Source organism: Schistocerca nitens, chromosome 3 (genome assembly GCF_023898315.1).
Source record: "Schistocerca nitens isolate TAMUIC-IGC-003100 chromosome 3, iqSchNite1.1, whole genome shotgun sequence".
In the NCBI taxonomy this organism is placed as follows: Eukaryota; Metazoa; Arthropoda; class Insecta; order Orthoptera; family Acrididae; genus Schistocerca; species Schistocerca nitens.
The window spans coordinates 800577983-800602813 of record NC_064616.1 but is presented as its reverse complement, the minus strand read 5'-3'; the positions used below and the strand labels follow the sequence as shown (position 1 = coordinate 800602813).

General features: G+C 41.5%; 1 long non-coding RNA gene across 1 annotated transcript in view; it reads right to left on the bottom strand.

The window, feature by feature from the left end:
• Positions 1-21762, bottom strand: part of LOC126249770 (uncharacterized) — a 68497-nt gene extending 46735 nt beyond the window's left edge. Inside the window, exon 1 of the long non-coding RNA XR_007545656.1 lies at positions 21653-21762. This is a non-coding gene — a long non-coding RNA (uncharacterized LOC126249770). The remainder of the gene's footprint in view (positions 1-21652) is intronic.
• Positions 21763-24831: the final 3069 nt, after the last annotated feature.

The following is a 24831-nucleotide window of genomic DNA, read 5'->3' as shown; positions in this document are numbered from 1 at the left end:
TGACTCATTGCGAGAAAATCCCCGTGTTTGCCAGCATCTCCAAAGGCACACTCCTTCCATCTGTCCTCTCCCCCTTCTCAGAAGATGGCACACCTACCTTGGGTGACTTCACACCTCAGGTAATACCTCCCAAAAACATGACAGAGGGACCTATCGGACATTTGGGAAGGTAGCAGCTGAGGCAATAACCCTTCCCTGGGCCTGGCCTGTATCAGGGGTACATGTGAACCCTACCTATCAACCTGGGGTTGGGAATTGCTTATTACCCAGCCACCTGTTATGCATCAGACATGAGGGCTGGCCTCCAGGAGTGCACAGCGAGGAAGAGGAAAAAGAGGAATCTCAAATGCCGAAGCAGAGAAGGATAAGATAAGGGGAATGAAGAAAGAAAAAAAGGAATGAAAAACAGTGGAGACTGTTCTGATCTTGGCTACTGAAAATGCAGAACAGCTTTCCAAAAATATCCCAGACATGTTCCCCAAGGGAGGGGAAAAGAGTACCAAGAGGACAGACATGCAGCACAGAAGGGAGAAGACGCTGCAAAGGCTGGAACCCCATAGTAGCCAAGCACAAACCCGCCAAAGAGCGGTGAGCCCCCTGGGGTGTATCCATATTTGGCACAGGTAACAGCAGTGACATGTCATGGAATGGCAGCAGTGATGCCTTGGTAGGTTGCTGGAGGGAGTTGGCACCACTCTGCACATGCAAGTCATGTAATTCCCTGAATTACAGGCAGGGGAGGGGGGGGGGGGGGCAGCGGTAGTGAGCTCTGACGTTGCATTCAATCACATCCCAGATGTGTTCGATGGGGTTCAGATCTGGCAAGTTGTGGGGCCAGCACATCACATGGAACTCACCACTGTATTTCTTAAACCATTCCATCACACTTCTGGCATTGCGACGTGGCCCATTATCTTACTGAAAAATGCCACTGCCAACAGGAAACATGATAGTCACGAAGGGCGTATGCGGTCTGTAACCAGTGTGCGATACTTCTTGGCCGTCATGGTGCCTTGCACAAGCACCACTGGACCCATGGATTCCCATGTGGATGTTCCCCCTGAGCATAATGGAGCCACCACCAGCTTGTCTCCATCTTGCGGTACAGGTGTTAAGGAGCTGTTCCCCTGGAAGACTATGGATTCGAGCTCTCCCATCGACATGATGAAGGTATCACGATTCATCAGATCCTGTGCCCCAATGTCCAGTGCCAATGGTCGCACACCCATTTCAGTTGTAATTGCCAATGCTGTGGTAATAACATTGGCACATGCTTGGGTCATCAACTGTGGAGGCCCATCGTTAGGAGTTTTCGGTGCACTGTGTGTTGAGACACACTTTTACTCTGCTCAGCATTGCAGTCTGATGTTAGTTCCATAACAGTTCGCCACCTGTCCTGTTTTACCAGTGTGTCCAGCCTACAACATCTGACAGGAGGGGTGGCTACCCAACCCTGCAACATCTGGACATGGTTTCACAACATGTTGAATACAGACACCACGGCACTCCTAGAAGACCCGTCAAGTCCTGCAGTTTCTGAAATGCTCATACCGAGCCTCCGGACCATGACAATCTGCCCTCTGCCAAACTTAGACCATGTGTTTCCTAATTCTGCACATGACCACCACACTCACTAACTACCTACACGCACTGTGCTTGTGTTCAACTACCTGTCGTACCTCACCAGGTGATGCTGCTATTGCCTCGATGGGTTTGTACCTATTGCAGGCCAGTAGTCATAATGTTATGGCTGATCAGTGTATGAGGTATTTTCTTTTTAACCATTGTCCTGTTTTTGCATTTCTATTTTTTAGAAATGCCTTTTTTACATAAAAAGTCTGGTCCCTCTAACCTAATGACAATGAGAATCTTCCAATAATGGGAGGAGAGGAAGTGGGCCACATATGTGTAAATGGTATGTACAGAAGATGAGAAATTATAATGAAATACATCAACTGTAGTGTTTGGGAGTTTGTACCTAAACATTGTGTAAGTGAAACTAAGTAATGTATTTTTGTGATTAAATTAAGTTTTACTTGTTCAGATATCATAAAATACAATTTTGATGAAAAATGAGTAGTGCTCTCTTGTTACATAAGAAAGTTATTTAATGTTTCTCTTAATCCTGTCATCAACTGCACACGTACCAAAAATTTACTCAAGGGCATGATGAAGGTATTAGACGGGAAGTAAGTGCACAAAATGTAACCTGTAACATTTTGAACTGGAACATGTTACTTTAATTGTTTCACTAAAAAGAAATTTGTGCTGAATCATTTCATTAAGAGGATGCAAAGCTGTGATAATGTGTGAAGTGAACTAACAATTGAAAAATAATTTTGCAAACATTCCATAGTGAAATATTGAATGTGAATAAAATAAAATTTTTCTTTGTTACACAAGGAAATAAGCTATTTTCCTTTTTCCACCTCTCACATCAATTGTCACTGGTTTTGGTTTAAAACATCTAGCTGTTACAACACAATCAGTCTCTGTAGCTCTGTGTTTGATACATTTTTGGTTCCTCCCCATCTCCATGGTCACTGTGATCTTATAGCCAAAACAGGTGAAAAAGCAACTATTGTCACTTCAGGACCCACTCTATATCGGGAGGGTCTTCAATTGCAGTTGGCAGCACTTGCAAAAATGACTGCACATCGAAGTACCTAGCAACTACCCTCTGGAGAAAGCAAATGATCTTGATGCCCCTACTACAAAAGCTCCTAAGACTAAAAATTAAAAACCACCAGTAAATGTAATATGTCTCATGACTGTTTTTAAGTGAGTATATCTAGCAAGCATGGTTATCCAGTAATTTGGGAGGGATCTGTCCTATTTTGCGCACACTCCACTGTACTAGGTTTATCAAAAAATAAACCACTTTTACCTAACACTGTTTCATTTTTGCATAATAAAAATAAATATTTTGCTAACTCTTAACTGTAAAGCGTTAAGCACATAACAGAAACATGGAGAAAGGGGGATATTCCAGGAATATATATATATATATATATATTTATTCATATATATATATATATATATATATATATATATATGTGTGTGTGTGTGTGTGTCTGCTTGTGTCTGTGTATGTGTATGTGTATGTGTATGTGTGGTTGGATATGGGTGTGTGTGCGCGCGAGTGTATACCTGTCCTTTTTTCCCCCCTAAGGTAAGTCTTTCCGCTCCCGGGATTGGAATGACTCCTTACCCTCTCCCTTAAAACCCACATCCTTTCGTCTTTCCCTCTCCTTCCCTCTTTCCTGATGAAGCAACCGTTGGTTGCGAAGGCTAGAATTTTGTGTGTATGATTGTGTTTGTGTGTCTATCGACCTGCCAGCGCTTTCGTACGGTAAGTCACATCATCTTTGTTTTTAGAGATAGGAATATATATATATATATATATATTCCTATCACACTTTAGTTGTGCCTTCACATTACACATTTTTTTGTTTTTAAATATTTAAACACCTGTAATGTGTTTTTCTGAACTCTGCATGTATCCTTGCTTAATTTGTTTCATCTTTCTCTTATGGCAATGGGCACCTGAAACTTGCTAATGATAGCTGAATAATCTTATTGTACTAACAAACACACATTCTAACTCTTTCATTTAGTGAACACAACATACACTTTGCCTGCACAAACGAAATCTTAACACTCTTCACCTTTGGCAGACAAATGTAAACATGAGAACAAAAGATCCGATTTTAACCTCCTTGCTGAGAACTTACTCAAGGAGGGGTGGCAGTGAGAAAGTACCGTCGTCTCATTAGAGAATACGCTTCGAAGTTTTCGAAGTTTTTATTCATACAAAAATTAAAGCTCTCATGGCCAGCATTCTCATTAATTAAAACTTCTGGGTAAGAGGTTGTGGTCGAGCAATAGAAATTCTTCCTCCTGATGTTTCATTGTCAACTGAGGGCAACATCATCTGAGGTGAGTCAACAACTGGCCACTGGGACTTTGAGGTCCCATTTATGTAGAGCACACAGAGTGCGGCACCACTCCTCACGTGCTTTTGACAATGAAACTCTTTCTGATTAACATCATTACTGTTGATCACGGATACAAAATCAACCACCATATGTTACATAATTTTAAGCATTCTTTTCTGCTAAAATTACTGTGGTATTTATAAATGACTGTGGCTTCTCTGAACATACTTGCATAATAATGCCATGTCCTAGCTAGCATGCTTGTCTCCCTAAATTTTATTTCATGATCACCATCTTCTAAAACATGTTCCACTACAGCCAAGGAACTGACTAGGAGACACCGACAAATCAGCTGGATGATTGACTGGTCTGGCCTTACATCAGAAACCGCCTTTCTGTGCTGGCACTGCGAACGGTTGAAGGCGAGGGGAAACTACAGCTCTAACTTTGCCTGAGGGCATGCAGCTCTACTGTATGGTTAAATGGTGGCCACCTCTTTGGTAAAATATTCCCAAGGTACGAGTGTCCCCATTCAGATCTCCAGGCAGGGACTACGCAGGACGACATCAGTATCAGGAGAAACGAAACTGGTGTTTGGGTAAGTTAAAGTTGGATACAGTGGAAATTACTGAAGGTCGATGGCAGGAGGAACACACCTTCTGATAGGGTGAATACAGGGTTATAAATACCAAATCAAATAGGGGTAATGCAGGAGTAGGTTTGAAAATGAATAAAAGAAGTAGGAATGTGGATAAGCTACTATGAACAGCATAGTGAACACATTATCGTAGCCAAGACAGACACAAAGCCCACACTTATCACAGTAGTACAAATTTATATGCCAACTAGCTCGACAGTTAAGATAATGAAGAAATGTATGATGAAATAAAAGAAATTATTCAGATAGTTACAGAAGACGAAAAATTTAATAGTCATGTGGGACTGGAATTTGATAGTTGGAAAAGGAAGAGAAGGAGAAATAGTAGGTGAATATGGACAGGGGGAAGGAATGAAAGAGAAAGCCACCTCATAGAATTTTGCACAGAGCATAATTTAATCATCACTAGCATTTGGTTTAAGAATCATGAAAGAAGGTTGCATACATGGAAGACATCTGGAGACACCAGAAGGTTTCAGACTGATTATATACTGGTAAGACAGATCCCAGAACCAGGTCTTAAATTAAGACATTTCCAGGGGCAGATGTCGACTGACCGCAGCTTATTTGTTATGAAGTGCAGATTAAAACTGAAGAAGCTGCAAAAAAGCAGGAATTTAAGGACATGGGACCTGGATAAACTGAAAGAACCAGAGGTAGTATAGTGTTTCAGGGAGCGACTGACAAGAACACAGGGGAAAGGAGTACAGTAGAAGAACAATAGGTAACAGAGATCAAATAGTGAAGGCAGCAGAGGGTCAAGTAGGTAAAAAGTCAAGGGCTAGTGGAAATCCTCGGGTAACACAAGTGATTGAATTTAATCGATGAAAGGAGAAAATATAAAAAATGCAATGAATGAAGCAGGAGAAGAGCAATACAAACGTCTAAAAAATGGGATTGACAGGAAGAGCAAAATGGCTAAGCAGGAATGGCTGGAGAACAAATTTAAGGATGTAGAAGCATATACTGCCTACAGGAAAATTGAAGAGACATTCGGAGATAAAATACCACCTGTAGGAATATGAAGAGCTCAGATAGAAAACCAGTCCTAAGCAGACAGGAAGAAGTAGTGTATAGAGGGTGTATACAAGGCAGATTTACTTGAGGCCAATATTACGGAAATGGAAGAGAATGAAGACGAGGAGAGAGATACGACACTGCATGAAGAATTTGACAGAGCACTGAAAGACTTAAGTTTAAACAAGGCCTCAGGAGTAGACAACATTTTGTTAGAGCAACTGAAAGCCTTGGGAGAGCCAGCTGTGACCAAAGTTTTCAATGTGGTGAGCAAGATGTACGAGACAGGAGAAATACTCTCAGACTTCAAGCAGAATATAACTATTCCAGTTCCAAAAAAAGCAGGTGCTGACAGGTGTGAAAAATCACCAAATTATCAGTTTAATAAGTCACAGTTGCAAAATACTAACACAAATCCCTTACAGAAATAGGATGGAAAAACTGGTAGAAGCCAACCTCTGGGAAGATCAGTTTGGATTCCAGAGAAACATAGAAATATGCGAGGCAATACTGACCCTACAACTCCTCATTAAAGATAGGTTAAGGAAAGGCAAATCTACATTTCTAGCATTTGTAAAGTTAGAGAAAAAATGGTTCAAATGGCTCGAAGCACTATGGGACTTCACATCTGAGGTCATCGGTCCCCTAAACTTACAACTACTTAAACCTAACTAACCTAAGGACATCACACACATCCATGCCCGAGGCAGGATTCGAACCTGCGACCGCAGCAGCATTTCGGATCGGGGCTGAGCGCCTAGAACAGCTCGGCCACAGCGGCTGGCTACTTAGAGAACGCGTTTTGACAATGTTGACTGGAATACTCTCGAATTCTACAGGTGGCAGGGGTAAAACACTGGGAACAAAAACTAGAGCGGCACGATAGGGGAGCAGTGGTTGACAAGGGAGTTAGACGAGGTTGTAGCCTATCACTGTTATTGGTATACTAAGCAAGCAGTAAAGCAAACAAAAATTTGGAGTAGGAATTTAGGTCCAAGGAGAAGCAGTAAGAACTCTGAGGTTTTCCAATGACATGTATTTTATTAAAGACAGCAGAGCACTCTGAAGATCAGTCGAACGGAATGGACAGCGTCTTGAAGAGAGTATACAGGGTGTTACAAAAAGGTACGGCCAAACTTTCAGGAAACATTCCTCACAAACAAAGAAAGAAAATATATTATGTGGACATGTGTCCGGAAATGCTTACTTTCCATGTTAGAGCTCATTTTATTACTTCTCTTCAAATCACATTAATCATGGAATGGAAACACACAGCAACAGAACGTACCAGCGTGACTTCAAACACTTCGTTACAGGAAATGTTCAAAATGTACTCAGTTAGCGAGGATACATGCATCCACCCTCCGTCGCATGGAATCCCTGATGCGCTGATGCAGCCCTGGAGAATGGCGTATTGTATCATAGCCGTCCACAATACGAGCACAAAGAGTCTCTACATTTGGTACCGGGGTTGAGTAGACAAGAGCTTTCAAATGCCCCCATAAATGAAAGTCAAGAGGGTTGAGGTCAGGAGAGCATGGAGGCCGTGGAATTGGTCCACCTCTACCAATCCATCGGTCACCGAATCTGTTGTTGAGAAGCGTACCAACACTTCGACTGAAATGTGCAGGAGCTCCATCGTGCATGAACCACATGTTGTGTCGTACTTGTAAAGGCACATGTTATAGCAGCACAGGTAGAGTATCCCGTATGAAATCATGATAACGTGCTCCATTGAGCGCAGGTGGAAGAACATCGGGCCCAATCAAGATATCACCAACAATGCTTGCCCAAACTTTCACAGAAAATCTGTGTTGATGACGTGATTGCACAATTGCATGCGGATTCTCGTCAGCCCACCCAATTGGCGGTGAATCGAGGACGTACAGTACATACTGACGAAACTAAAATGAGCTCTAACATGGAAATTAAGCATTTCCGGACACATTTCCACATAACATCTTTCCTTTATTTGTGTGTAAGGAATGTTTCCTGAAAGTTTGGCCGTACCTTTTTGTAACACCCTGTATAAGATGAACATTAACAAAAGCAAAACAAGGATAATGGAATGTTGTCTAGTTAAATTAGGTGATGCTGAGGGAATTAGATTAGGCAATGAGACACTTAAAAGTGTAAACGAGTTTTGCAATTTGGGAATCAAAATAACTGATGATGGTCAAACTAGGGAGGATAAAAAATGTAGACCAGCAATGGCAAGAAAAGCATTTCTGAAGAGAAATTTGTTAACATCGAGTACAAATTTAAGCGTCAGGAAGTCCTTTCTGAGAGTATTTGTATGCAGTGTAGCCATGTATGGAAGGGAAACATGGAAAATAAACAGTTTAGACAAGGAGAGAAATAGAAGGTTTTGAATTGTGGTCTACAGAAGAATGTTTAAGATTAAATGGTAGACTACTTAACTAATGAGGAGATACTGAACAGAACTGGGGAGAAGAGAAGTTTGTGGTACAACCTGACTAGAACAACTGATTGGTTGGTAAGACACGTTCCATGCCATCAAGGGATCACCAATTTAGTAGTGGAGGGAAGCATGGGATGTAAAAACTGCAGAGGGAGACCAAGATATGAATATAGTAAGCAGATTAAGGAGGATGTAGGTTGCAGTAGTTACTAGGAGATGAAGAGGCTTGCACAGGATGGAGTACCCTGGAGAACTGCATCAAACAAGTCTGGACTGAAGATGAGAACAACAAGCCAGACTACTTTGTCAACGAGTATCTGCAATGAACAGCTCAACATCTTTCATATACCGTAGTAACAAAATTGCACTCTAAAATGTACGAGAAAAGCAAATTAGGTATCTGAACAGGTTGATGCCACTGGTGCATTTGAGATTCCCAAACAGCCCACTTTGCTCAATGGTTGTCCGGCAAATACAACTATAATCAAAGCTTTTACTTTTACAAGTTTCATATTATCACTAAGCATATTTTAATAAAAATCAGCATAATTTGGTGGTCCACAGTAGAATAGCTTACAAAATTCAGTAAAAAATTAGAGCTGCCTTCCATATTGTAACTTTTAAGTATATGTTGGTAATGCCTGTTGCAAGTAGTCATTGAAAGCTGTGATAGTAGAACACCCAATATGTACAGCCAATGAAGTAATGAATATTTTGTTTTCCATGGCACGAAAAATATTAAGCATTTAATGTAACCGTAATCTTACACTATGTGCCAGAGAGCAATCAAACAATGCTCTAAGAAAAACATTAGTTTGCAGGGGTAAATACACATGCATATATAATGTAATTCAATACTGAGTTCCCATTTTCTGTCTTTGCCATTATCTTTGTGTTTGTTATCAATATACCAATATGTACTGCACGATTCTGGATGCAACTAAACAGAAAATGAAACTATCAGTTTCCACACTAACTGACTTCCAGCTAAGCTACAGACCTGTGTCATCAGGATCTAGAGTGAGTATTCACATTTGTTGATTTCATCAATTTGTGACCAAACTCAACTTTCCACCCAACCCAGACCTCTGGCTACTGTATGGATCAGTGTGCCACCACGAACTAGACATACGCCTTTGAGATGAAACAATTAATGTATTATAATATGTTAGCACAGATAGTGTGTAAGTGCCCTGTATCAGCAACAGAAATGCTGGTAAGCAGCAAAAGAAGAAAGTGAAGTCTACACAAGGTCAGGAATTTGTGTAATTTCCTTACCACAACCAAGAGCTGCATTTCAGAAAAATCAGTTATAATGTTGCAATACAAACAGTCATTTACACAATATATACTAAAGTCAATATGCAGCAAACACACAATATCATTGGCTGCCTCCAACTTCACACGGAAGCACTGCCAACATCTGCCCACATAATGAACAAGTGCAGAGTAAGATGGTCCTTTGTGAAGTTTAGCCAACAATTCAGACATTCCACTCTCCAACAAGGATTCCAGAATACAACAACTTTCACACCCCCATAATCTGCTTCAAAAGTACAAGGCAGTAATGCTTATCAGATTATAGCCCAAAACATGAAGATAATTTATCCTAATATCACAATATGTCATTAACAATAATGCTAATGCAGTAATTGATATTAGAGCACTCAGCATCTTTAACGAAAGTTTCTCTTACGAGTCAGGCGTCAGCAGAACAATCTTTAGGGTATAACTTCTAAGCACAGAATTTCCTTAGCTGCTTTGAAGTGATAGCCAGAAAGCTGCTTCAAGTACTTACCACTAGTGGGTATTTCTCACCTTTATCATATTGGGGCCATATACCAAACAGCCCAGCTTTTCCAGCAAATACAGTAATCCTGCAACTAACTTACATGTAGAAGCGTATGTACTCACACTGAGTACCCATAAGCTCTACTTCCACAAGTATTCATTGGATTGCAGTTTTGTGCATCTAATTAAACAATTTTTCCACACCCTGATAAAAACACGTCAGTAGTACCATTGGTGGGCTGGCATTATCTGCATGTACCCCATGTAGCTAGCATTATTTTACTATTGTATGAACCATACTGAGTTATTTATAAAATCATTCTATTAGTAGTGGCATTAATTCTGGACATTTTACTGAAATGTTCGTTTTAACATCTTAAAATTTACCTAATTTGTGGTACACTAAATTAATGAATAATGTTTCTATTTTTTGCTTACAATACTTATCCTAAGTAGTTATTTTTTATAGGAAACAGGCTCTCTTTGTTAGTTGGTTGGTTGGTCGGTCAATTTGGAGGAAGAGACCAAACAGTGAGGGCATCGGTCCCATCAGAGTAGGTAAAGATGGGGAAGGAAGTTGGCTGTGCCCTTCCAAACGAACCATCTAGCATCTCACGAAACCCTAAGTCTGGATAAGGATTTGAGCCACCATCCTCTTGAATGCGAGCCCAATGTGCTTATCACTGCACCACCTCACTCAATATATTTTTGAAACTTCTTGCCAGATTAAAACCATATGCTGGGCCAAGACTAACTCTGGCCTGCAGGAGAGCTTCTGGTACTGGCGGAATTGAAACTGAGGATGGGTCACGAGTCATGCTTGGGTAGCTCAGATGGCAGAGAACTGCCCATGAAAGGTGAAGGTCCTGAGTTCAAGTCTCAGTCCAGCACATGGTTTCACTCTGCCATGAAGTTTCATAGCAGCGCACACTCCACTGCAGAGTGAAAATTTCATTCAATATATTTTTATTAACAATGAATACACTTAACTGTAATTTACAAACTTTATTTTAATGTTTGTGCAGCTGAACTCTTCAAAAACTCTTATAAAGGTTGCACACTTGCACACAGCTGCCACGAATCAGTTTCGCTGTAATGATACAAGAAGGGATAGTGGCTGTCCTCACCATTAGCATGTACAGCACTTTGTGGAACATAAGGCAGAGACTCACAAAGTTAAACAGGCCAGTATGGGGAGAAACTGGGGAGTTCAAAGTAAGGTTTGCTCCCTAGCACAAAGCACAGCACTTTGTGCAAATACAGAGGAGTAGGAAGAAGAGTATTTGTGTGAGGAAATGTGGTCGAGAGTAGTGATGACTGAAAAAAGTTTACCCTTTGCGTTAAAGAGTGAAAAGTAGTGTATTGTACATCTCAGGGTTTGTTTTATTTTGTTTTGCTTGAGGGCACAAAAACAACTGGGGTCATATGCACCCCAATCAAAACTACAGAACACAAAGACAAAGAGACGTTAAAAAACAACTATATGACAGTGCCAACTGTCATAATAGGAGACAGCTAAAAACAGGCATGTGGAAAAACAGATAAAAAATACACCATACAGAAACAGAGGTCCAAAACTAAAAATTAAACGGCATCGCCATTGGCTTTAGTGGATAAAAAGTAAGATGCGGTCAACAGCCCGTGCATCATTTGCTAAAACGGGTGATAACTCAGAAGGCAAACCCAAACGGGAACTTAAAAGGTTGAAAAATGGGCATTCCATCAGGAAGTGTCAGGCAGTTAAAAATTGGATGCAATGTCAACAAATTGGTGGGGTAGCACCACTTAGCAAATTACGATGGCTAAAAAGCCAGTGCCCAATATGAAGCTGAATTAAAAAAATAACCTCTTCCCGGCAGGTGGGCCGACAGCAGGTCCTCCAAGTCACTGGGAGAGGCTTAATAAGCCAGAGCTTATTCCGGTGAAGGGAGGACCATTGGCAATGCCAAAGGGACACCACCTCCTGACAGACCGCAACACAGACATTGGAGGGAACATAGGTAATCGTGGGCTGAGGTACTAGGACAGCAGCTTTGGCAGCAGCGTCAGCAGGCTCATTTCCTGGCAGACCGACATGAGCAGGAGCCCACAGAAACAACACACTGTCTCTACCAATAGTGAGCAGTTGACAGTTTTCGTGAACCCCTGCACTAAGGAATGGGTGGTGTAAAGTGCACAGAGACTTTGAAGGGTGCTGAGTGAGTCTGAACAGAGGACACAATTGAAAAGGCTATGTCACCGGACACTTTGCCATGGCCTGATACAGGGTGAAAGAGCTCAGCTGTAAATACCAATGAGTGTGCCGGATGCCCATATCGAAAGTCACGGGTGCCAATGACAAAGGCACACCCGACCTCACAGTCAGTCCGAGAGCCCTCAGTGTATACAAAGGTACTATCGCGAAGTTCCATGTGAAGGTCGTGAAACAAGGCAGTAGGCCGAGGCTGGAGTAGTGTCCTTGGTAAGTGAATGAAGGCCAAGGTTAACATGGGCCGCTTCACGAAGCCAAGGCGGTGAAGGGTTCACACACACCAGGAAAGGTGCAGGTAGCGTGTAGTTAAGCTGCCATAGTAACTGGCGAAAGCAGACTCCAGGAGGTAACAGATAAGAAGGATGAGCCCCATACTGACACAATGGTCCATAGTGTTGTGACTGCATAAGAGGGATGAGCATGCAGACACAGACAAAGCACCCATAGTCAAGTTTCGAACTGACAAGGGACTGGTACAAACGGAGGAGGGTGGTTCGATCGGCACCCCAAGAAGTACCATTGATGACACTTAGGATATTGAAGAACTGCGTACAGCAGGCTGCCACGTAAGATACACGGAAGGACCAAAAAAGTTCCCTATCGAGCAAGAGCCCAAGGAATTTCACAGTTTCAACTAACAGAAGGGCAACACGCCCAAGATGTAAAGATGGTAGGAGAAACCACTTGCATCACAAGAAATTAATACAGATGGTTTTGTCAGTGAAAAAGTGAAAGCCATTGTCGATGCTCTAGGAGTAAAGACGATCGAGACACCACTGCAGACGCCGCTCAGTGAGACTGGTCCATGGAGAACTGCAATAGGTGGCAAAATCAACAAAAAGGGAGCGGAGATGCCCGCTGAGAGATAGGCCATGGTAGGATTAATGGCGATAGCAAAGAGGATGACACTCAGGATGGAAACCTGAGGCACACCGTTTCCCTGGATAAATGTGTCCAGCAAGGCAGAACGCACATGCACCATGAAAACTATCTTTTAAAAATGCCTGAAGGAAACAGGACAGGCGGCCACAGAAGCCTCACGTGTAAAGAATATGGAGGATATCAGTTCTCCGGCAGGTGCCGTATGCCTTCTCCAAATCGAAAAACACGGCCACAATCTGCGATTGCCACAGAAAACCTTTCATGACATGGGCAGACAAAGTAACGAGATGGTCAACCGCAAAACACCACGGTCAAAATCCACACTGTGCATTAATCAGTAAACTTTGAGACTGGAGCCACCACACCAGCAAGGCATGAATCATGTTTCATCACTTTGAAAATGCAGCTGGTAAGAGAGATGGGGCAGTAGCTAGAAGGAAGGTTTATGTCCTTACTGGGTTTAGGTGTGGGTATGACAGTGGCTTCATGCCAACATCCAGGAAATGTGCCATCTGCTCAGATGCAAGAGAAAGTTGCTGCAACATTTGAATGCGGATGGCGTCTGACCCTGGGGCGGAGGATTGGGATTAACTGAAAGCACGATCGAGCTCCCTAATAGTAAAGGCGGTATTGTAGCACTCGCGATTCAGAGAAGAGGAGGGTATTGTCCAAGCCTCCTACACTCGTTTCCAATGGAGGAAAGCAGGGTGATAGTGTGAAGAGCCCAAAATTGCCACAAAATGGCAGCCCAAGGTGTGCGAGATAGCAATAGGGTCCATGATAACATCGGCTGCTACTGTGAGGCCGGAACTGGGGGAATGGATCTTGGTCCCAGAGAGCTGTTAGAGATTCACCCACAAGACAGAGGAAAGGTTGGAACTATTAAAAGATCTAGTGAATGAAATCCAGCTAGCTCTTCTACTATCCCAAAGAACACAACTACACTTGCACGCATCTGTTTATAATGAATGCAGTTTGCTATCGTAGGATGATGGTTAAAAACGCGGAGAGCATGTCGCTATGCGTGAATTGCATCGTGGTATGTCTCAATCAACCAAGAGACGGGGACACAACATGGTAAAGAAGTGCGAGGAATGGAATGTTCTGCAGTAGTAAGGATAACATTGGTGACATAGTCCACCTGGTCATCACAACTGGGGAAATCTTTTTATTTGAAGGTCGCCAGGGAGGAGTAAAGCTGCCAGTCAGCCTTAGTAAGCTGCCATTTTGGCGTGCACGCAGATGGGATAGGAGTCCGCACAGAGAGAGCACACGAGAAATGGTCGCTCGAGTAGGTGTCAGAAAGAACGGACCACTCAAGACAATGGGTAAGCTGGGCAGTGCAGAAGGATAAGTCCAAATGGGAATTGGTGTGCGAGGAGTCAGAAAGGAAAGTGGGTGCTTCAGTGTTAAGGCAGAAGAGGTTAAGTTGGATAAGGGATAAGGTCAGCCAACAGGGCACCTTTCTGACAGGCCCTGGGAGAACCCCAAAGGGGATGATGCACATTAAAGTCACCGAGTAGCAAAAATGGGGGAGGTACCTGCCCAATAAGCTGAAGGAAGTCTGCCCTGGTGACATCGAATGATGGAGGTACATAAATGGTACCAAGGGAAAAAGTCAGATGGGGAAGGAGAACATTAACTGAAACAGCTTGAAGATGGGTAGTTAGGGAGATGGGTTGACGGAGTGTCATCCTGTATGAGCAGCTTGACACCCCCATGAGATAGAATGCTGACCTCAGGGGGAATGTCCAAACGGATCAATAAGTAATGTGAAAGCTTAAAGCGGTTTTGAAGGTGCAAGTTCGTATCCTGAAGGCAGAGTACAAGAGGATCCTGCAATGCTAAAAGCAGCCGTAAATCCTCTTTGTGGGACCAAAGGCCACAAACATTCCATTGGAGGACAGTCATGAGGAGGAAGAGATGTAAGGGTGTCAACTCGGCAGCTGCCAAGTGACAGCCGATGGAGAGTCGCTACTACAGGGTACAGAAGCTGGAGGATTCTGCTCCATGGGGTCCACAGAAACATTGGCATACGTGTGCGGACGGTCTGTGGAGTATAACGCTGAAAAACGGTTGGTTGTGCGCCCCAGCGACACAGAGGCTGGCCAGACTAGGGTACCATGTTGTGACACTGTCTACGGACATACGAGCTGGCGAAGGAGAAGATCGTTTGCCTTTGGTTGACTCTTTGAGCCCTTCTGGTTAGAGGAAGACTTGGGTGATGTTTGGCTGGAGGGATGGAGGAAGTCTTTGTGGGAGTACTCCTGTCCTTTCCAGACTACCGGTCATGTGGCTGGTGGCTTTTCCCCTTGAGGTGAAAGTTTCACGGCTTGTTGCACAGCTGGACGAGGGGGGGGGGGTGGGGGGGGGGGGGGTGGCGATTTCACAACCTCAACCTTGGGGGTCACACTAAGGAGGAATCAACCTTTTTCATTACACAATGGATGACAGTGACACCCTGATCAGAGAGGTAATATTGGATTTCAGCCTCAGTTGGACTGTCGAGCAGCCTGGTCTAAATTACAACACAGGAAGAATTCAAAGTGCTATGGGCCTCGACATGAACAGGGTAACTGTGGAGAAGCGAGGCAGCAAGTGGTTGTTGTGCTTGAGAATCTGAAGCGGTCTCCAAAAGCAAAGTGCCATTCTGTAAACGAGAGTAGGATTTCACAAGACCAGCAATTGCATCAACACCTTTCTGAATAATGAACAGATTTACCGTGGCAAAGGACTGACCGTCTTCAGTACGTGAGGCCTAAAGGAACCGTGGTGCAGTGGGAAGGGTCTGTCTATCATTAGCCTCATTACGTTTATGTTTAGTAGATGTTGAGTGGGAAGATGATCGACTCATCATGAGGAAATCGCCGTGATTGCTAGTGTCTCCAATGGTGCACTCCTTCCAACTGGGGGCCCCCTTCACAAGTGGGGCACACCCGCCTTAGGTGATTGTTCACACCTCACGTCACACCTCTCTGACACCAACAGAGGAACCAATTGCCAATTTGGGAAGGTTGCAGCTCCGGCAATCCCCCCTCCCTGGGGCTGGCCTGTATCAGAGGGGAACGCACGAACGCTACCTGTCAACCAGGGCCTGGGAATTATGCGTTACCCAGTCACCTGTTACATGGCAGACATGTGGGCTGGTCTTCAGGAGCACACAAGGAGAAAGAAGAAAAAGAGGAACCTCAAACGCCGAAGCGGAGGAACGAGAGGAGGGGGTAATGAAGGAAGGAAATGGTAGTGACAAACAAAGATGAGACTGTTCTTATGTCAGCGACAGACAATGCAGAACATTCTCTAAAACATCCTAGACATGTTCTTCAAGGGAGAGAAAAAGACTAGCAAGAGGATAGACATGCAGCACGGAAGGGGAAAAATGCTGCAAAGGCTGGGGCCTTGTAGTAGCCAAGCACAAACACGTCAAAGAGTTGCGAGCCCCTGCCGTCAGACAAAAGTGTGTTTAATAAATACAAGATAAAACACAGAGATAATAATATAGAATTTACTAAAATAAAACTGATTGTGATTTTGTTCTTGGCAGTCAGCGTAAATTGCTGCACTCCAACTTGTTTTAAGGTAAAAGCAATCAAAGCACCTTTCAGCAACACAGTGCGCCATATTACAGCACTAGAATTTATAAGAAATGATTAACTCTTGCAGTAATGTACTGAACTGATGTGGCAACAGTCCCAACATCAACCCAATTTATAGCTTTTAATCCAAGTTGAAAATTTCAGAAACAAGAGGGCACTGCTGAGGGCCATTGTTATTTCAAGGGTCCAAGTGATCAAACCAGATTATCTTCTACATTTCGAATACTCATAGCCATACAGAATAGAGCCAGTGAAGGATATCCCACAAAACATTTGATAAACACTGCAATTACTTTCACACCAAACAATTTTTATCATTGTAAAACACTAGGTTTTAAGTATTCTGTTCAATTCTTTTATTAAACAGCAGAGACGATGATATGTTTCCTGAAAACTGTAATAAATTGTAATGCAATTCAATTAAAATAACTCCCTGAATTGATTATTCAAAAATCTCTACAAAGTGTCCAGATTAATGCCGCATCTGTATAGTCGAGCAGAGCACTGCTCTCATCTTTGAGTTAAATTTGGATAAAAAAAGACACCAATGAACAGACAAAAATTATTTTCTGCCGTACAATTTACCCTTTTCTTGGTTGAAAAATCTGTCATAAACAGGCCTCCTCCCCCCCCCCTCCCCTACAATCTGACTTACAAATGCAAAAACTGATTAATTTAGCAGCTTAAACTGTTTCTGCAAGAGATGTGAAGACTACACCTATACATTATACTTTTTGACAATACTTTATGTCAGAAGTACAATACCACCAGAACAACATTTCTCACAAGAATATCATTACACTAAGCAACTTTGTTACTGCCATAAAATCAGTAAGATACACATACGATTTGTTTAGCTTCAATGCTAGCACCCATCCCAATGCAAGAGAGATCCACAGGCTTGTTAACTGGACATTAATCATTCTTGTCTAGACATAATCCAGATCACTCCAGGCAGTCTCTTATGTTACTGAATTTAGCATACGTTAAAATTCAGGAGTAAGAAAGAAACTTGTATTTTTTGTTTTCTCCACGAAAATTCCTGCCCCGAGATACAGGCCTCCAAAGATGACACTGCGAACACCATTTTTAAGACGCAAATTTCTGAAAAAATTTTAAAATGTATCTCTGTAATAGTTCTAGATATTTTGTTAGAGGTTTTTTTTATTTGAAAGATAATTGCTTTATGATTACAATGGTATCCTCTGTTTGGACATATCTGTTAAAGTTTTTTTACTGTCACCTTTTTAATTTTTTTATAATTTACAGAAAAAAAATTGTTTTTTCAAAAACGCCAATCCAGAAAATTTAGATTTTGCTGTTGATTGGTACCATGTAGTACTATATTCTTTGTAAACTTTGTAAAGGAGAGCTTCCATTTTTATGTTGGACAAGTTTTACTTTAAAAAATCTGTTTTTTTTTGTTTTTTTTTCTTTGTTGCAATGTTGATTTCTATTGTCTCTGTTACAGCTATTTCTTTTCACTTTCTTTGTTGTAATTTCTCGTCAGTTCCTTTGTCGTGGTTGCTCATTGCAGGTTTCTGTATTGAGACCATCGAGTGAGTTCTGTGCTTTTGTGAGGAATCGACCGGCTGATCCATGCAATATATGTAACTCCCTGAATGGATTATTCAAAAATCTCCACAAAGTGTCCAGATTAGTGCTGCATCCGTATAGTCGAGCACTAACTTGCTCTCATCTTTGAATTATATATCATTTGAAGACTCTGTTTCAAAGTGAAGATGTTTCCAGTGATGACTTTTATGTTCTAAATGTTTTGACAGAATAACAACAATGATAGTATCTGAACAAGGTGAAGCCTTCCATGGTGTAGATGATGCAGATTTTGCATTAATAGAGGAAGAATTAAATACTCTGAATTAGTAAACTACAGAGAGAGGTGTTGGTCCTGTTAAGAAACCGCGGTCAGTAAAGTCGAGTCATAAGCTCCATGCATCAAGAAAGCTATGGATGAATACACTACAGCAAAACGTATGACACTCTTCAAAGTAGAAATTCCATCTTAGAAGAAAATGAATCAAAGCACTCTTGCAAGGATTTTATCACAAATAAAAATTCAGCTATTTAATATTGTGCATCCCACATTGAAAAGGTGTAAATTTTAACTATTACTCCAGAGACATTTTCAAAGAAACCAGTTTTGAACCATGTTCCACCAGTATCAAAGTACATGGTAGACAAATCAAGAAATGTGAAGTCTGATAGGAGTCTTTGCATGAGCAGATCCCTATTACAGTCATCCTGTAGAAGCAGCTCAAGTTCAAATAGTGCAGTCATTTAAAGTGGAAGATTAATGGGACTGTTCTCACCAGAGTGCCAACAAAAAAAGGCACTATAACAGTTGAAGGTCAAAAAGTTGCGAAGGTGAAGAGGTACATGACTTGCAGTATTAAAGAAGCTTTTGCAATTTATAACAGCAACTATACAACTTCACATATTGGAAGGTCCAAATTTTATGCACTACAACCTAAGTGGGTAGTTCCACACCCACCAAGAGACGTCTGTTTATAGATGTACTGCGTGAATTTTGAACTTTGTGTGGTAACTTTGAATAACTTACTGGAGCACAATACATGTGACACCTTGGTTGGGCATGTGAAGTCCTTAGTAGTCTGTGAAAAAGCGAGAGATTTGTTTGTTTCAAGAATATGGTGACTGCCCTGGAAAGGGAGGACTGTCTTTAGACACTTGGCCTGGAGGACATAGCAGATAACTCTGCAGGAATTACATATATGACAAGGCAGAAAAATAAACTAATTAAGAAAACTGTTGTGTTTGACAGTTTCATTGATGAACTTTGTAAAAGGTCAGTAAAAGCAGTAACACACCTGCATCTGAAGAAATTGCAACAACACACTGCAGAAGTGAAAGGGTGTGTATAGGCTGAAGAACTATGTCTAGTGCTTCACTGCGAGTTTGTTGAGAACTGGTCTAATTCTCCCACAAGAAGTACAATGGTATCATAGGAGTATTGACCAGGTTCCAATGTTTACAGGAGTGACATTTTCAAAACAAGATCACAAGTGTTACAGTGACAAGTGATGGCACATGATGTGACAGCACATGCTTTGTGAGCAATTCGAAAAATTCTTCAACTGCAAACAGGCTGAGAAGATCATTATTTCTGACGACTGGTCACAGGAAGGGGTCTTGTGATGGTGTAGGCGGCCTGCTGAAGCAGCATGCTGCAAAACAATCTTTCAAGGCCAAATACAGCTGTGATTCAGAATGCCGAGGATTTTAAGGAAGGCATCACTCCATATCAAAGGAAGATACTGAAACAGTGGAACACATTTTTTGTTCATTGACTAGCTAATTTTGGGTCAACAGAAGCGTCCTATCCCACGCATTGGCTTTGACCCGTGACATAAGGGTGTTGTGGTGAGTGACGTCATGACAGCGCAGACTTTGGTTTGTGAGCAGTTCTATAAACTGAAACCATTAAGTCTTTGGACTTTCCACATGGATTTTGGAACCATTTAAAATGCTTGGAAAAAAAATGGGTCTCTTACTCATCTTTCAAAACTAAAATTATGTAAAATAAGGCTAGGTTTTGATTTTTGCAAGTCTTATGTGATAATAAAACAGGTTTTATGTATAGCAACAATTTCAATTTTTTATAAATCCTGTTCAGCCTAAAAGTCGAAGCTCTCCTTTTCAGGGAATGTAGAACTGTCTTACTAATCAACAGGGGGAAAAAATCAATACTTTATGGATTGAAACTTTTGAAAATCCAATAAATTATATAAAAAAGTTGAGAATGCTGTAGTAAAAGAACTTTGACAAGTAAGTCCAAATCGAGAACACACTTCCACACACTTTCCACAAGAAGCCTAATGACACTAACGGGACAAGCGCGGGAAATAGGGTGTTTTGGGTGGGGGGCAAACTAAATATAAACAAATTTAGACGCCTTGCGTAGCTACAACGTGTAAGTGAAGACAGCCATGCATGAATACCCACCCACCTCCCCAGGGGTCGTAACCCCAGCAAACCCATAGAAGATAAAGATGCTTCAGTAGCTGATTAGTGTTTTTTGTCTTTTAAAAAAAAAAAATCTCACGGGATAGAACGAACAGATCAGAAAGATAAATATAAGAAACTAAAACAGAAATTGGAGGAAACAGATAATTAAAATACGTAATAAGTGTTTTTAAATTAAAAAAAAAAATCTCACGAGATAGAACGAACAGATCAGAAAAGTAAATAAAATAAGATAAAACAGAACTGGAGACAGCCACACTCAAACCAAACTCCGCGCCGCCATGACGTCACACACGACAACACCCTTACGTCACGGGTCAAAGCCGACGCGTGGGATCGGACGCTTCTGTCGACCCCTTGCCTGAATTGATATGGGCTATGCTTATACGGAAACTAGAGATCTGTATTTTCCACCTACAACTTAGTTTTACATAGAAGCCATTGAAAGTTCAATCTCAACAGCCAAATACCATAAACTTTGGAATATTATCGAGTTTTACTGACGTCTGCAAAATGTATTAACAAAAAGTTTGGGAACATTACTAAACGCTTAACATATACGCTATGGATGCAGATTTCAATGTCTCTTTCGTTGAATGTCTACACTGTGACTACAAATCGTAAAGGAAGCTGACAGACTGATCCGTAGCGCAGCCTGAGGTGTATGTTAGATTGGTAGGTGACAATCGGGTTGAGGGTTGGCGAAGCCTACAAACGTGAACGCAGAAAATCTTGTAGCGGTAACAAATTAAGCAGTAGCGAAACTTAATGTTTACATCCGCATCGTATTAAAAAATGCAAGGAGGAAAAAAAAGGGGGGAGGGGTCCTGTTAGGTTTAACTTTTACCAAAAAGTATGCTAAGTAGGCTGTTCAACACTTCGATTTGGAAAAAAAATTGTCCAAATTACTAGCCCACGGACCGGCGTGACTAATCTTAACTCATGACACCTACAGTGCTCAAATAACACTTACAGTGACACGCTACATAACCAACAAAGAAACATGACAACACAACGTATTTTCAAATTCAGGTACATGACATACAAAAACCACCTTCCATGCAGTACTGAGTTAAGAAAAACTCACTTTACCAATCTCATGATCCCATTGAATAACTTCAAGATATTGATTGCAAGGATCTCCATACGAACACCTCTCTTGCGTACTGCAGTTGGAGAACACACAATGCCAGAGATGCGGCTATGGCGCCAGTAGCGTGCAGTAGACCCATGGTGGTCGAACATTAAAATCAAGTCAGCACGGAGTAAATAGCGTGCTTTATTGTCGCTTCTCCGTCTAGATTTGCAAGAACACACACACACACACACATACGTGCATTTCTTGCACACTTGACACGTTCCATATCATAACGGCTAACGTACAGTGCGACTGACCAATGGAACACGCAACCAACCAACTAACTCTCAGGTAAGCAGCCTGTAAAACTCTATTCTTGAAATAGGGCGAGAAACGTGTTGTACGAACCCAGAATAACGCTTAACCGGAGAATAAACTCAACATAACGTAACCGGCAACTTCTGGCCGGTTAGCGTGCTTAAACGGAAAAAGTTTTCAAAATGGCAGGAATAGTGCCACATGCAGACAGCATTGTTTTTACCAGTCTGCCCAGCTTCCAACGTCCGACAACTGTAATAGAGGTAGCCACCCAAACACACAATGTCTGGACATTGTTTCACCTTGGTTTCGCCACTCACCACAGCCCTTCTGTAGAACGAGGAGCAGGAAATGTGCAGCACACTTCAACCGAGGCGAAGAAGCCTAAGAATATACAAAATGTTACGGAGAAGAAGGTGCTACTGCTAGGCAGTAACCAGGGGCGAGGTGTAGGCCCTCAGTTACAGGAAAGTTTAGGGGAAGTGTACCAGGCCACCAGTATCTTCAAGCCAAATGCAGGGCTAAGTCATGTGATACAGGACTTAGGGTGTTTATGTACAGAATTACAAAAGAGGACCATGTAGTGATAGTGGGTGGGGTAGGAAACAGTTTGGACAGGGATGGGGCATGTGACATAGGTGGTGACCTGGACAAGATAGCTTCCCACCTTCCCTGACTCATGGCACCAACGAACACTTTGTTGAGCTGTTCCGGCGTCATGATCGACCATACCTTGACGGAGTTGTGAGGCGAATCAATGTGGGGTTAGGGATGGCTCTGTGGGCAGCCAACTTTGCTCATGTTTCTCTGGTGTCCGCCGGGGTTATCAACATATGGTGTTTCACTAGGCATGGCCTACACCTAAACAGGAATGGGAAGGGAAGATTGGTACAGCTGATTCGTGAAAGTATAGGGGGTGGATTTCGGGCCACACACCGTCAAATACCTGTTGTCATATGTAGGAGAAGTAGGTCTTTTTTTAGGATAAATCCAGACAACAGGTTATCGTGCCTAAAGAGTGTCTCCAGCAGTTTAAAAAATACTGAAACAACCACTCACCACACAGATTTTAACACTTCAAATATCACACACACCAGATGTCACAAAGAAAAACAAACCATTGGAAAGAGTAACATGGGGCATTTCACAGACTTAACAATCCTCCATCAAAACATGCAATCAGTGAAAAATATAATGCAACTATTACAAGTTGAGATCCAATCTTTGAACTGCACAGTAGTTTGTATTACTGAGCACTGGTGTAGAGACACAGAAATCCAACATGTAGTATTATAATTGTATGAAATGGCAAAATCATACTGCAGAAATGCTTCAAGGGGTGGAGGATCATGCATTTATATCAGAAAAGGAACACAGTTCAAATCAAGACATGGCCTCAGCACAGTAAGTGAAGACAGACACTTTGAAATATTAGCTATTGAATTAACAGGGTTTGATATCACCAAGAAATTAATCATTTTGTGTGTGTATAGATCTCCCAGTGGTAGTGTGGACACATTTTCAATAAATTAACAGAAGTTCTACATAAAGTCTCAAGTACAAAGGTCAAAATAATTCTTTGTGGGGACATTAACATCAACACTAATATCATAAATGAATCCAGCACCACCCTCATAAATATCCTTCAAAGTTTTGGCATGTCCCTATTGGTCAATAGTGCAACAAGGGTTACTGCAATGACTTAATCAGTAATTGACCATGTGACCACAAACAAACAGGGAAAAATGTGATGTAGCTGTAAAAGGTCTCAGACTATCAGACCATCTCTGTGTAATAACAACAGTAAAATCAGGCATCGAATCATTCACTAAACTACAAGCCTACAAACGAAATCTATCAGAAACAAAAATAAAAGATTTTTCAAAAGAACTAGCAAGACAAAGCTGGGATGAAGTGTATAAGGAAACCATTGTGAATAAGAAATTCTCTAAATTCTCCACATTATTTAAAATGAACTTTGAAAAGGCATTTCCAAAAGTATGCATGTCTGTATCATCATCATACAAAAACAGATGGATAACAGCAGGTGTTAAGAAGTCCTCCCAAACACTTAAATATCTCATCTCCATGAAAAAGAGTCGCAATGATCCAGAATTCTTTAATTTCTGTCATAGGTACAAAAAGATCTATAGACAGGTGATGATTGCTGCAAAAAACTCATTTAATGACAAAAAATATATAATGCAGAGAATAAAAGTAAAGCAGTCTGGAATGTTATAAAAAAGAAAATGGGGAGAGGCAAGTAATGCAGAATAACATACTGCTAAGGGAGGGGGATAAGGTAATAAGGGATCCACAACACTTAGGAAACTATGTAAATGAGTATTTTTCAACTATTGCAGAGAAGATACAGCAAAAATTCCCCAAAACAAATACAACACCTGTAAATAATGTTGCAATAAATACAATGAAGATACTTCCAACCACAGAAAATGAAGCCAATAAAACTGTTCAAAAACTAAGAAATAAAAAGTCAGTAGGCTTAGATGAAGTACCAATGTGTCTACTAAAACAATGCATAGAGATTATATAAGGCCCCTAACAAATATAATAAATGAATCAGGGACATTTCCAGAGCAGTTAAAACAGGCAAGAGTTGTACCTTTGCATAAGAAAGGTAATGCAGAAGACATAGAAAATTACCAACCCATTTCCCTGCTGTCAGCATTCTCAAAAATAATAGAAGCATTTATAAAAGACAGATTAATGAGTTACCTGAATAAGTACAATCTTTTAAGCGGGTCGTAGTTTGGTTTCCGAAGTGGCAAAAATGCTTGATGCTGTTGATAAAGATGAGTGCATCACAGGAATATTTTTGGATCTTTCTAAGGTCTTTGGTACAATCGACCACAAG